Source organism: Sinohyriopsis cumingii, chromosome 6, assembly GCF_028554795.1.
Source record: "Sinohyriopsis cumingii isolate HCF-2022 chromosome 6, ASM2855479v2, whole genome shotgun sequence".
Classification (NCBI taxonomy): domain Eukaryota; kingdom Metazoa; phylum Mollusca; class Bivalvia; order Unionida; family Unionidae; genus Sinohyriopsis; species Sinohyriopsis cumingii.
Genome location: NC_142966.1, coordinates 84,028,843 through 84,040,051, shown reverse-complemented (window position 1 = coordinate 84,040,051; position 11,209 = coordinate 84,028,843). Strand labels below are relative to the sequence as shown.

The following is an 11,209-nucleotide window of genomic DNA, read 5'->3' as shown; positions in this document are numbered from 1 at the left end:
CAATGAGAGGACAGCATCAGTGCCGGATTAAATCCTGTGGAGGCACTTAGTCAGTCGAAATTTTGGAGCCCCCAAATTGTCTCCTAATACGTTTTATCAATATTATTTTGATCCGTTGTCGCGGAGCCCCTAGGCCGGTGCCTACTCTGCCTATTTGGTAATCCGGCACTGGACAGCATTCCACTCAGCGGGACTTCACTTGCATATTAAGAGGGTGATATCATGGCCATGTCGAGCATTAGCGTGGGAAAATGGTCTTGCATTATTTAAAGTGAAGATAGTAAGCCAAACTTTGGATAGGCATACAAATTCGAATACCTGAGCTAAACATCGGTACCAGATTTATTACGCTAAGAGAAATGTAGCTTGAATTATCCGTGTTGAGATTTTAAATAGAACGCGCGAAAAATAAGAGAATTGTCCTCCCTTGTATTATTTTATACTATATGTATGACTACCCGAAGCAATGCTTCGGGTAGATGGGACTCGTAAACCTTGGATGGTAGCTCATCTAGGAGAAGGAAAACTCCGATTCCAAACCTCTGCTGCCTTGCGGCTATACCCACTCATGGGAAAGGCTAAGGGAGTAAACCCCGACAGAAAATCCGGAGATGGAGTCCCTAAGGCGGTATGACATTGACTTCAACGTCATTCCGGCAACTCCTGCGACGCCGTTGGTGCCAAGCTGTATCGGCATTCGTCGTTCCCTTGGGCACACCAGCTGCGTGGAGAGGGGGGATCTGCTGCATGGGCAACAGCTGATTCTCCATACCACCCTGCCCAGGCTTCATAGCTCCACTGGAGAGGACACTCCAGCGTCGTCGTACGGCGTCGGCACAACACGAGAAGCTTGGCGCCAGGGGTTACTTCTGACGGTGGGAGAGATCATCAGGTCTCACTGGACAGCTACCGCCCGCCTCAAGCTGGGCAGCCCCCAGTCAGTAAGGTGCTGCCCGCCATGGCCTGCCTGCTTCACTGGGTGCGTGGAGCTTAGAGAACCATCTCGACAAGTGGGCCACAAAACTCTGCACCAGGAAAGACTAAAAGAAGAAATAAAAAGACTCCAACTCTTCGTTTTGCAACCTGGAACATCAGGACCATGTGTCCTGGATTGACCACTGACCTACAGCAGATCGACGATGCACGGAAGACTGCCGTCATTGACAGAGAACTCTCCCGACTGAACATCGACATTGCCTGCCTCCAGGAGACCCGACTGGCTGACAGCGGCACCACCAGGGAAGCCAATTACACATTCTTTTGGCAGGGGAAGCCCTTGGATGAACCTAGGCAGCATGGTGTAGGCTTTGCCGTCAAGAACACGCTAATCGCCTTCATTGAACCTCCATCATCAGGTACTGAGAGAATCCTTGCCCTCCGGTTGTCAACATCCTTAGGCCCGGTCAACATCTTCAGTGTGTACGCCCCAACCCTCTACTCCACCTACGAGGAGAAAGACAACTTTTATGAGGCTCTGGATCAGGCAATATCCAGTATCCCTAACAATGAAAGCCTTTACTTACTAGGAGACTTCAATGCTAGAGTGGGAGCTGACCATGAGGCCTGGTCCACCTGTCTCGGCTTTTACGGAAGGGGCAAGATCAACGAGAATGGTCAGCGACTGCTGGAGATGTGCTGCTCCCACAGCCTATGTGTGACAAACACTTTCTTCAAATGCAAGGAGATCCACCAGGTGTCGTGGAGACACCCACGTTCACGCCACTGGCACCAGCTAGACCTCGTCATCACCAGGCGTGCAGAACTGGCCAGTGTCCTCCTTACCCGCAGCTACCACAGTGCCGATTGTGACACGGACCATTCCCTCGTGGCCAGCAAGGTGCGAATATTACCCAAGAAGCTGCACCACGCCAAGAAGAAGGGTCACCCACGTATCAACACCTACTGTGCAAGCAACCCAGAGAAAACACAGCAGTTCATCAGCAAACTGAAGGAAGCCCTCACCAAAGTGACACCTGATGACACCATTGATTCCAAGTGGTCCCATATCCGTGACTCTGTGTACAATTCAGCCATCACAGCTTACGGGAAGAGGGAGCGAAAGAATGTCGACTGGTATGAGGCAAACTGGGAGGAGATGGAGCCCGTGACTGAGGCAAAGAGGAAAGCCCTTCTGGCATACAAGGCTGCACCTAGCCCCAGAACACTACAAGCCCTCAGGATTGCAAGGAATAACGCCCAGAAGACTGCCCGCCGCTGTGCCAACACCTACTGGCTGAACCTTTGCAACAGTATACAGACAGCTGCTGACACCGGGGATACAAGAGGAATGTATGAGGGTATCAAAAAAGCGACAGGTCCCCCCAGCTACAAGACCGCCCCCCTCAAGTCTAAGACGGGCGAAGTCATCACAGACCAGGGGAAACAACTGCAGCGATGGGTTGAGCACTATCTTGAGCTATATGCAACCCAAAACAATGTCACTGGAACTGCCCTGGACGCCATTCCAGACCTGCCTGTCATGGAGGAGCTAGACACACAGCCCACCCTGGAAGAGCTTGGAAAAGCCATCGATTGCCTTGCCTGTGGGAAGGCTCCTGGAAGCGACGGCATTCCGCCTGAAGTCCTCAAGAGCGGAAAACCAGCACTGCTCCAGCCCCTACACACACTCCTCTGCCTTTGCTGGGAACAGGGATACATCCCACAGGACATGCGTGATGCCAACATCGTCACTTTGTACAAAAACAAAGGAGACCGTAGCGACTGCAACAACTATCGGGGCATCTCCCTCCTCAGCATCGTTGGAAAGGCCTTCGCCCGTGCTGCCTTGGCACGCTTGCAGATCCTAGCCTCCCGCGTCTACCCAGAATCCCAGTGTGGATTTCGAGCCGGCAGGTCAACTGTAGACATGATCTTCTCACTACGTCAGCTGCAGGAGAAGTGTCGCGAGCAGCGGATGCCCCTCTACATTGCCTTCATAGACCTGACGAAGGCGTTTGACATGGTTAGTCGGAGTGGACTCTTCAGACTCCTGCAGAAGATCGGCTGCCCCCCACGTCTGCTTGCTGTCATTATGTCGTTCCACGAGAACATGCACAGCACAGTGTGCTTCAGTGGCGCAACATCTGAAGCATTCCCAGTCGTTAGCGGAGTCAAACAAGGCTGTGTCCTTGCACCGACGCTCTTTGCCATCTTCTTCTCCATGCTTCTCCAGTACGCATTCAAGGACTGCAGCCAGGGAGTGTACATCCATACCAGGGCTGACGGCAAGCTGTTCAACATCGCCCGTCTCCGTGCTAAGACTAAAGTCACAGAGGTACTCATCCGTGAATTGCTCTTTGCCGACGATGCAGCCTTGACATCACACACGGAAGATGGACTTCAGCAGTTGGTATGCTGCCTCTCCCATGCATGTAAGGAATTTGGACTGACCATCAGTTTGAAGAAAACAAATGTCATGGCACAGGACACAGACTCCCCTCCCTCTGTCTCCATCGATGGGTACAATTTGGAAGTTGTCGAGAACTTCACATACCTCGGGTCTAACATCTCCAGCTCACTCTCCATTGATTCTGAGGTGGGCGGCAGGATTGCCAAGGCAGCAGCAGTGATGGCCAGACTTAACCAGAGGGTCTGGAACAACCCCAACCTCACAGAGAAGACCAAACTGCGTGTCTACCAAGCGTGCGTGCTCAGCTCACTTCTCTACAGCAGTGAAACATGGACCACCTATGCAAGACACGAGAGGAAACTCAACAGCTTCCACCTGAGATGTCTGCGGCGCATTCTGCACATCCAGTGGCAGGACAAAGTACCCAACACAGAGGTTCTAGAACTCGCCAACATGAACAGCATGTTCTCCATACTCAGCGAGAGGCGCCTTCGCTGGCTCGGCCATGTCAAGAGAATGGACCCAGGTCGCATTCCCAAGGACCTGTTATATGGGGAGTTAGCAGAAGGTGCACGACCAACTGGACGACCACATCTGCGCTATAAAGATGTTTGCAAGAAGGATATGAAGACAGCAAACATCAACGTCAACGACTGGGAGAGCTGTGCAAACAACCGTTCCAGCTGGCGTCTAGCTGTCAGGCAGGGAGTTCAAAACGCAGAGGAAAAGAGAAGAATAAAGCAAGCTGAAAAGAGAGCTAAAAAGAAGGATAAGCAAAAGCGTACTTTGGAGCTATGCCATCGTCTCTCGTAGACGGACGGATGCCAAGATTATATGTATGACTGATAGCTAAATTGTAAGTAATGATACAAGCCCCCTTGAGCGGGTTTTTTGTCGTTTTTGTCAAGGGAGTAAAGAGAAATAACTTCTGAGAAACGCCATCTGCGTCTGGTCAAATTTTGTCATCAAAGATTAATTCCCATGTCTGAGATGTAGGGTACTATTTTTTTCTTCTAGCTCACAAAGTGCTCGTTTTTGTTGTTGCAGGTACAGCTTTTGTAGGCTAACAAAGCGTCTCATGGCATGATGCGAATTTTCACATAAGGATATATTTTTCACATGTGAAAATATAGGAATGAAAAATTATGAAAATTATTTCGCCAGTAAGTCTTTATATTTCACACTAAAGTACATAATACAAGTTTATATTCGGGTGTGTTCTCATTTGCCGATGCAAAAGTTATAATACGCGCCCTTTCAGCAGTATACTAGTCCACAACGAGATAATTTTCCTCGGCTGTGTTATCGTCAACAACCTTGTCTGCCTCGGGCACAATGCCATTGATATAATGACAAATAAGACACTTCCAGTCATAAAGAGTGTCAGGAATTTAACCTAAGACGTTACTGTGATGAAAACGTGTGTTAATGTGTTTTCATAGTAGCTATTTTCCTAATCTCACCTGAAAAGTCGTGCGAACGATTATACATAAATACAGCGACAATTCCTTTCTTCTGATAAATGTGTTAGCTCAACGATGAGATTTTGCCTTTAAAAAGAGCGCCGCTGCTTCTGATTTCTCAAGAGGAATGGAATGAATTAACTGGAATGAAGTGTCTATTATGGTAAGTGATATACATAACACCCACAAACATTTTTATCTTCGTACATCAATCAGTGCATGACGAAGATAAAATTTGTAAATTAAAAAAGAAGCAAGTTTGCTACCATCATGATTTGACTCACAGTATGCATCGATTTCTATCAGCTTGTAGTGACGGCGTGTAAGAACATTTGTCAACATTTTGGACATTTTGACGTCAAAGACTGTAAACAAGCACAGTGCTGTTGTTTATCTTCCAAGACTAGTTGGACGTCAACTAGTTCTACTCCCTTGGATAAGCACGCTTGTCGAATTAGCTAAGTTCGTTATCTTAAGACCTGTTTAAAACAATATATCGGGCCCCGCGCGTTAATATATATATATATATATATATATATATATATATATATATATATATATATATATAGAGAGAGAGAGAGAGAGAGAGAGAGAGAGAGAGAGAGAGAGAGAGAGAGGGAGAGAGAGAGAGAGAGAGTAATTTTAAAGCGGCGGAAGAGAATTGTAAGTTCAATATCACATGAAACGTGTTTAAAAGTTTTTTAAAAAATCCAAATGGCGTCCTCACAGGGGGCCCCGCGCGTAAATCCAAGGGCCCCTCCAAAATAATAAAAATCTTGTCCCACGTTTGCTTAAGGCCGTTATTGAATGTATTTGTCAAGTAGTTAATTAGGTCGCTGGCCATAGTAATGTAAGCAACAATGGATTGTAGTTATCTCTTTTAATCTGGCATAAATACGTAGGACCCCTAATTAATAGGTCCTTGTCCGTCTCAGGAACTAGCATGTAATACTTTGGCGGAAGCGGTACGGATTCCAAAATGAATTGATTGAAATTTCGCATAAATGTTGTATTTGTGTTTGACAATTCTGGAATCTGCTGATAAGGAGATATTAGCTTGTGTGTGAGTAGCAGTGACTGGTTGTACTGTACCACGTACAGTTTGTTCACTACTAAGTGCAACTATGTATCTTGATAACAAGTGAAAAAGTATAAGTTATGAATCCGTGGACAATGAAATGAAGACCAGTCCAGTTGCTGCGGATACGGTGCTAAAACTTGTAGAACGTACTGTATATTCTATCAGTATGTCTGTTAATTTTGAAATCGAATTTGATGTGGCAACGTGGGCTGCAGGATGCTATCGAAGCACGGACTATAATGGAATTTACTGACACAGAGACTCAGGATTATAAAGACAACCCTGGCTTTGAGCTCGTGGTACATACAGAAACAAAGCAAACACCGACCTGAAAGAATTAAAAAGAATTAGAGTTAAGGTAGACGAAGCTTTAATTAGAATGGAAATTCAAAAGCTGGTCATAGAAGAGTGAAATTAAGAATGGAGCATGGATTAAACGAAGCGTTTGGAAAATGAACGGAAGAGCATAAAACATAAAGAACCACCACTGAGAAAACATCACCTTCGCTTGCATTCAGAGTCAACAATTGAAACATATCATCATGAAAGAGAAGAATGTCTTGACAAATTTACCTGAGTTTGAAGCAGAAGAAAGCCAGTTGAATAGTCTGACAATGAAAAGATATTACAACTGAGGTCTCTTTTGACGGGTGAAGCAAGATGAGTTGCAATGCAAGCTTGTGGTGATTACGTGGAATTCAGAAAGGGCTGATTGATCACTTAGGAAAACAACCTCACGAACATGTTGCTATTTTGGTGAGCGTGAAAAAGGAAATTACTGAGACTTATGGAGGCTTAATGATCAGGATTGACCAGGCGCTTCTTAGATTATTAAGACACAGATATTCGTGTTCGAGAGGAATGTTTCCAGAAATCCGAATCAAATGTGCTTTGTTTTCCAGGCACATTGGATTAGGATGAACAGGGTTCTGGTTCAGTTGTTGAGACTGCAGAGGATTATATGCCCATTATGAGCAACAAGTCCAGAAGAATAATTTTCATAAAAATGGAAATGCATATACTTACAACAGAGGAACGTTCAGAGTGTTATATTTGCAATGATTGGAGACATAATGCTAAACCGTTTTTATCTGATACTGGGGAACGTTGTGGTAATCCTGCAACTGGTTTTGTTAAGCAAACAATAGCTAAAATGTTGATTTTAGAAGCAGGTACTGTAAATGAGCGTGAGTTTATGTTCTTGTCGGATACCTGCTCTGACACGCTATTAATAAGAGAGGATCTTGTTTACAGCCAGTCATTCACAGAAGACTTGGTCGTAGTAAATGTGGAATCTCCGCACTACAAGTAACCAACTCTCAAGCCAGTATAATTAGTAGGAATGAGATATTTACTGTTACCAGGTGGATCTCAAAATATCAATGGTAATAAGAGAACGGAGAATACTGGCAGTATCGAGAATGAAAACGATAAAAGAAGTTGTCAACAATGGCATCGATGAGACAAGATGTCAACTCTAATGATATTTATGTTGACAAACCAAGGTGATGACCATCGAGATTACAGTAAAATGATATTTATCAGCGAACTAATAGAAATGGGGCTTTGTGTGTGTGTGTGTGTGTGTGTGATTGGGATTTTTAACGTAGAGTTAACAATTGTTCAGTCTTATCGGTACGATGTCTGCAGTGTGGCAGTTTATAGTGATGTCTCGCACTGGTGCATCGTGCCGCATACATATAGCATGATGTCCCACCCAGTCGCATTGTCATGAGACCAAACCGACGAGTCCAAACAGTAGCCTATCAATACTGAACGCAATGCGAGGCAGCCGTTTGTACCATTTTTATAAGTCTTTGATGTGACTCGGCTAGCGTTCGTACCCATGACTACTAGCATCCGAGGCGGATACTCTAACCACTAGACGTACGGAGCGGTCCAAAAAGCTTTTAATGCTGGTGAGAAGGTCGATGATGAATCAGATGGTTTCTTCTTGGGGCATTATGTTTTGACGAGGGAATTGCAATCTGCTAATGGTTCACACTGAGAGGAGCAAATCGTCTTACCACAGGACTGCAAAAAAAGCGATGGAGCTGGTACGTGATCAATCACTTGCTGAGCAGGTGGGTACCGACGAAAGAGGATTTTCCGATCATTCTTTACGGCCTGGGATAATTGTGGAGGATGAAGAACATTGTACAATTGTGTCATGAATATCAGAATACAGCAAGGCGGTGTCCACTCTAGAAGAGCGCCAATGGTTTGCACATCATTGAAATCAGACCTTTGAATGGATATTGCGATGCTCTTATTCAGGAAGAAATCTGGACACGGTACATTTTGACGGTCGCTAAATACTCAATGAGATTAAAGGATATGAAGCAACAAGTGTGGCACGAATCATCGATGCAGTTGTTTAGCAGAGTTGGCGTACAAAGATCACGTTAACAAACATCGTTTGTACATTTCAGAAAGAGCCCTTTGACCTAATGGATGTTAGTGGAATTTCAAAAACACACTATCACCCGCGAAAGAATCGAAAGATAGAGCGCTGTTTCCAAATATTGAAGACAATGCTTCAGATGGTATGTACAAACTATTATAATGAATAGGATGATATTTTACAATATTTAATTGTTTGCATATCGCTGACTTCCACAAGAGGAAACTGGATTGCTTCTTTTGAAACCATTGACCGAATCTGGGGACGATGCCGATTGTGCTAGGCTTCTTTACGAGCGTAAAAAATTGGCTGATATGCGAACCCGCATCAACGCGAATCTATTGAATTAGCAAAAGAAAACCAAGACACTGAACGATCGTCATAGGACAAAATGGGAATTTTCCCCAAGAGATAAGACTTTATTGCATGTTTCGATGCATATGTGCCAGACAGGCGCCGTGCGGTAACTTTTCATGAAAATGAACTACACACATGATGTACTATCGTCTATATTGGTAGATGAGAAACACGACATGAACATTAATTTGAAAGGACATCAGATGAAAATTACATAGGTGTTAAGATTAACGAAGGAGCAACAAGAGGATATTTGAGACCTTCGCGATAAATTTCTGAATGTCCTAACAAGGCATGGTACAAGAAAGCTCATAAGAGTATCAAAAGAGACACCCATTTCGCAATGGCCACGTGGAATACGTTTCGCACGACGCAAAGTAGTGCAAGTAATTTTGGATTCAAAACCGGATAAATGACTCATTTATCTATCAAACAGTCCTTGTAATTCTCACTGAGTTGAAATTGAGAAGAAATATTTAACTATTCTGCTATTTGTAGATTACGCTGAGGAGTCCGGGGCAAAATATGCTTGTGACCATATACAGATATTACAGATTTATCTTCGGTCTGAAAACGGCGTCTGCGGGTTTTACAAGTCTCGTCGACTTACTGTTGTTAGGAATATGCCACGTCTCAGCATACTTTGAAGTCATCATTGTGTAAAGCAAACTTTGGTCAGGACATATTGAATATCTTACTCCGTGTTGCAGCTTTTACGTTCCGAATGGTTCACAGTTAAGCCGTCGAAGTGCGAGATTAACGAGGAGAAATCAAATGCCTTGCACATATCATTGGTGGAGACAAAATGAAGACAGAGGATGATAAAATCAAAGCAGACCTGGAAATTCCATTACCCACGAAAAAAGTGAATACGCTCATTTCCGGGAATGGTTAGATTCTACAGAAAGTTCCTAAAGAAACATCGTTGACCTAGCAGCACGGTTACCCTCCATGACGCAGAAGGGACGACCCAATTAAATCTGCATGGTCTGAATAGATTGTACAATCCTTTAAGATGCTGAACGATGCTTTTAGTAAGGCTCCATAGATATTAGCAGGAAATTCATAGCGTAAGCTGATTCTAGTGACATCGTAATTAGTACTGTTTTTAAGTCAGATATTGAATATATCGAAGAATTTGATGTGGCCTATCTTAGCCATAAATTTATACCGTTGGGGTAGAAGTATGCTACAGTCAGAAAAGAATACCTCTCGATCGTTTGTGCGCTTGACTATTTTCGATAATGCTTATTATGGTCAGCATCCCTACCCTTGAGTGACCACAATCCATTTAGTTTAACCAAATGTAACGGAAAAATCGGCGTCTCCCTAGATCGTATTTGGCACTTCAGCCGTATACAGTTCACTATAAAGCACATGAGCGGCTAACAATATGCGAATGCAAATTTACTATCGCACATGTAACTGTGTAACAGGACTGGCATGACATTATATGCTTTAGTTTACAATGTACTTCAAAACTGGTCAAAACTTTGAAATATTTATGGCTTCTTGGATTATTCCTACATTAATGTGTTCTACTTCTTTCACTTTTGTAATATGACATTTATGTAGCCTATCTGGATAGCACCTGGAGAATTTGGGAATCATTTACTTGAAAGAAATTCGTAGTCTAAGCTACATACTTTTGATTAAATGTATTTATGCACTTTCTTTAAATTAATCCCTATCGTTAGCCCCTTTTTAAAAGAATGAGAGTAGTTTCTGAAGTTTCATAAAATTTTGTCTATTGTTAAAATAGTCCAGATAAGCGATTCCATCTCATAACAGATGTGGACAAATAAGCTAATGTACTCCCCCACTTCTACTTTTCCACATTGGTTACATATACTATCATGTATGGTATTTTTTTGTGGGATTTAGATTTTTAACGTAACTTTAACAATTTTAGTCATTTTGGTACTGTGTCTGCAGTGTGGTAGTTAATAGTGATGTCTAGCACTGGAGCATCATGCCGCAGACATGTAGCATGATGTCCCACCCAGTCACATTATCCTGACATACTAAATGGATGGCCCCTAGCGTGATGTTCCACAGTCACATTATCCTGACACCAGGCTGACCAGTCCTAACACTATCATCTTAATGCTGAGCGTCAAGCGAGGCAACTGCTATTAACAGTATTTAAAGTCTTTGGTATGACTACGCGGAGGTTCGTCACGCATGTTTCTTGGAAATTTATTGAGCAAATTCTAAATAATCTTGGTATTTTCAAAACCCTAAATTTCACATCCATGACGCAGAAATAGCAATACTACATGATGAAAGAGTTGAGGTGGTAAATCAATTTGACTACGCACTTTGAGGTATCTTTTTGTATAACAAATGTATTGGTTTTTGTTTAGCAGATGTATTGCTTTTGCATAACAATTGTATTGCTTTTGTATAAAAGATGTATTGTTTTTTTTGTATAACAGAGTATTGCTTTTCTGTATAACAGGTATGTGTCTTTTTGTATAACAGATGTATCATTCTTTTTGCATAGGAAATGTATTGCTTTTTGGCTTGCTCAACGTTATGTTTCATAGCTTTAA

General features: G+C 43.4%; 1 protein-coding gene across 1 annotated transcript in view; it reads left to right on the top strand.

The window, feature by feature from the left end:
• The first annotated feature begins 4,736 nt into the window (after positions 1-4,736).
• Positions 4,737-11,209, top strand: part of LOC149797350 (von Willebrand factor A domain-containing protein 1-like) — a 19,397-nt gene continuing 12,924 nt past the window's right edge. The window contains exon 1 of the mRNA XM_089962102.1: positions 4,737-4,975. The gene's annotated coding sequence lies outside the window, so the exon portion shown is untranslated. The remainder of the gene's footprint in view (positions 4,976-11,209) is intronic.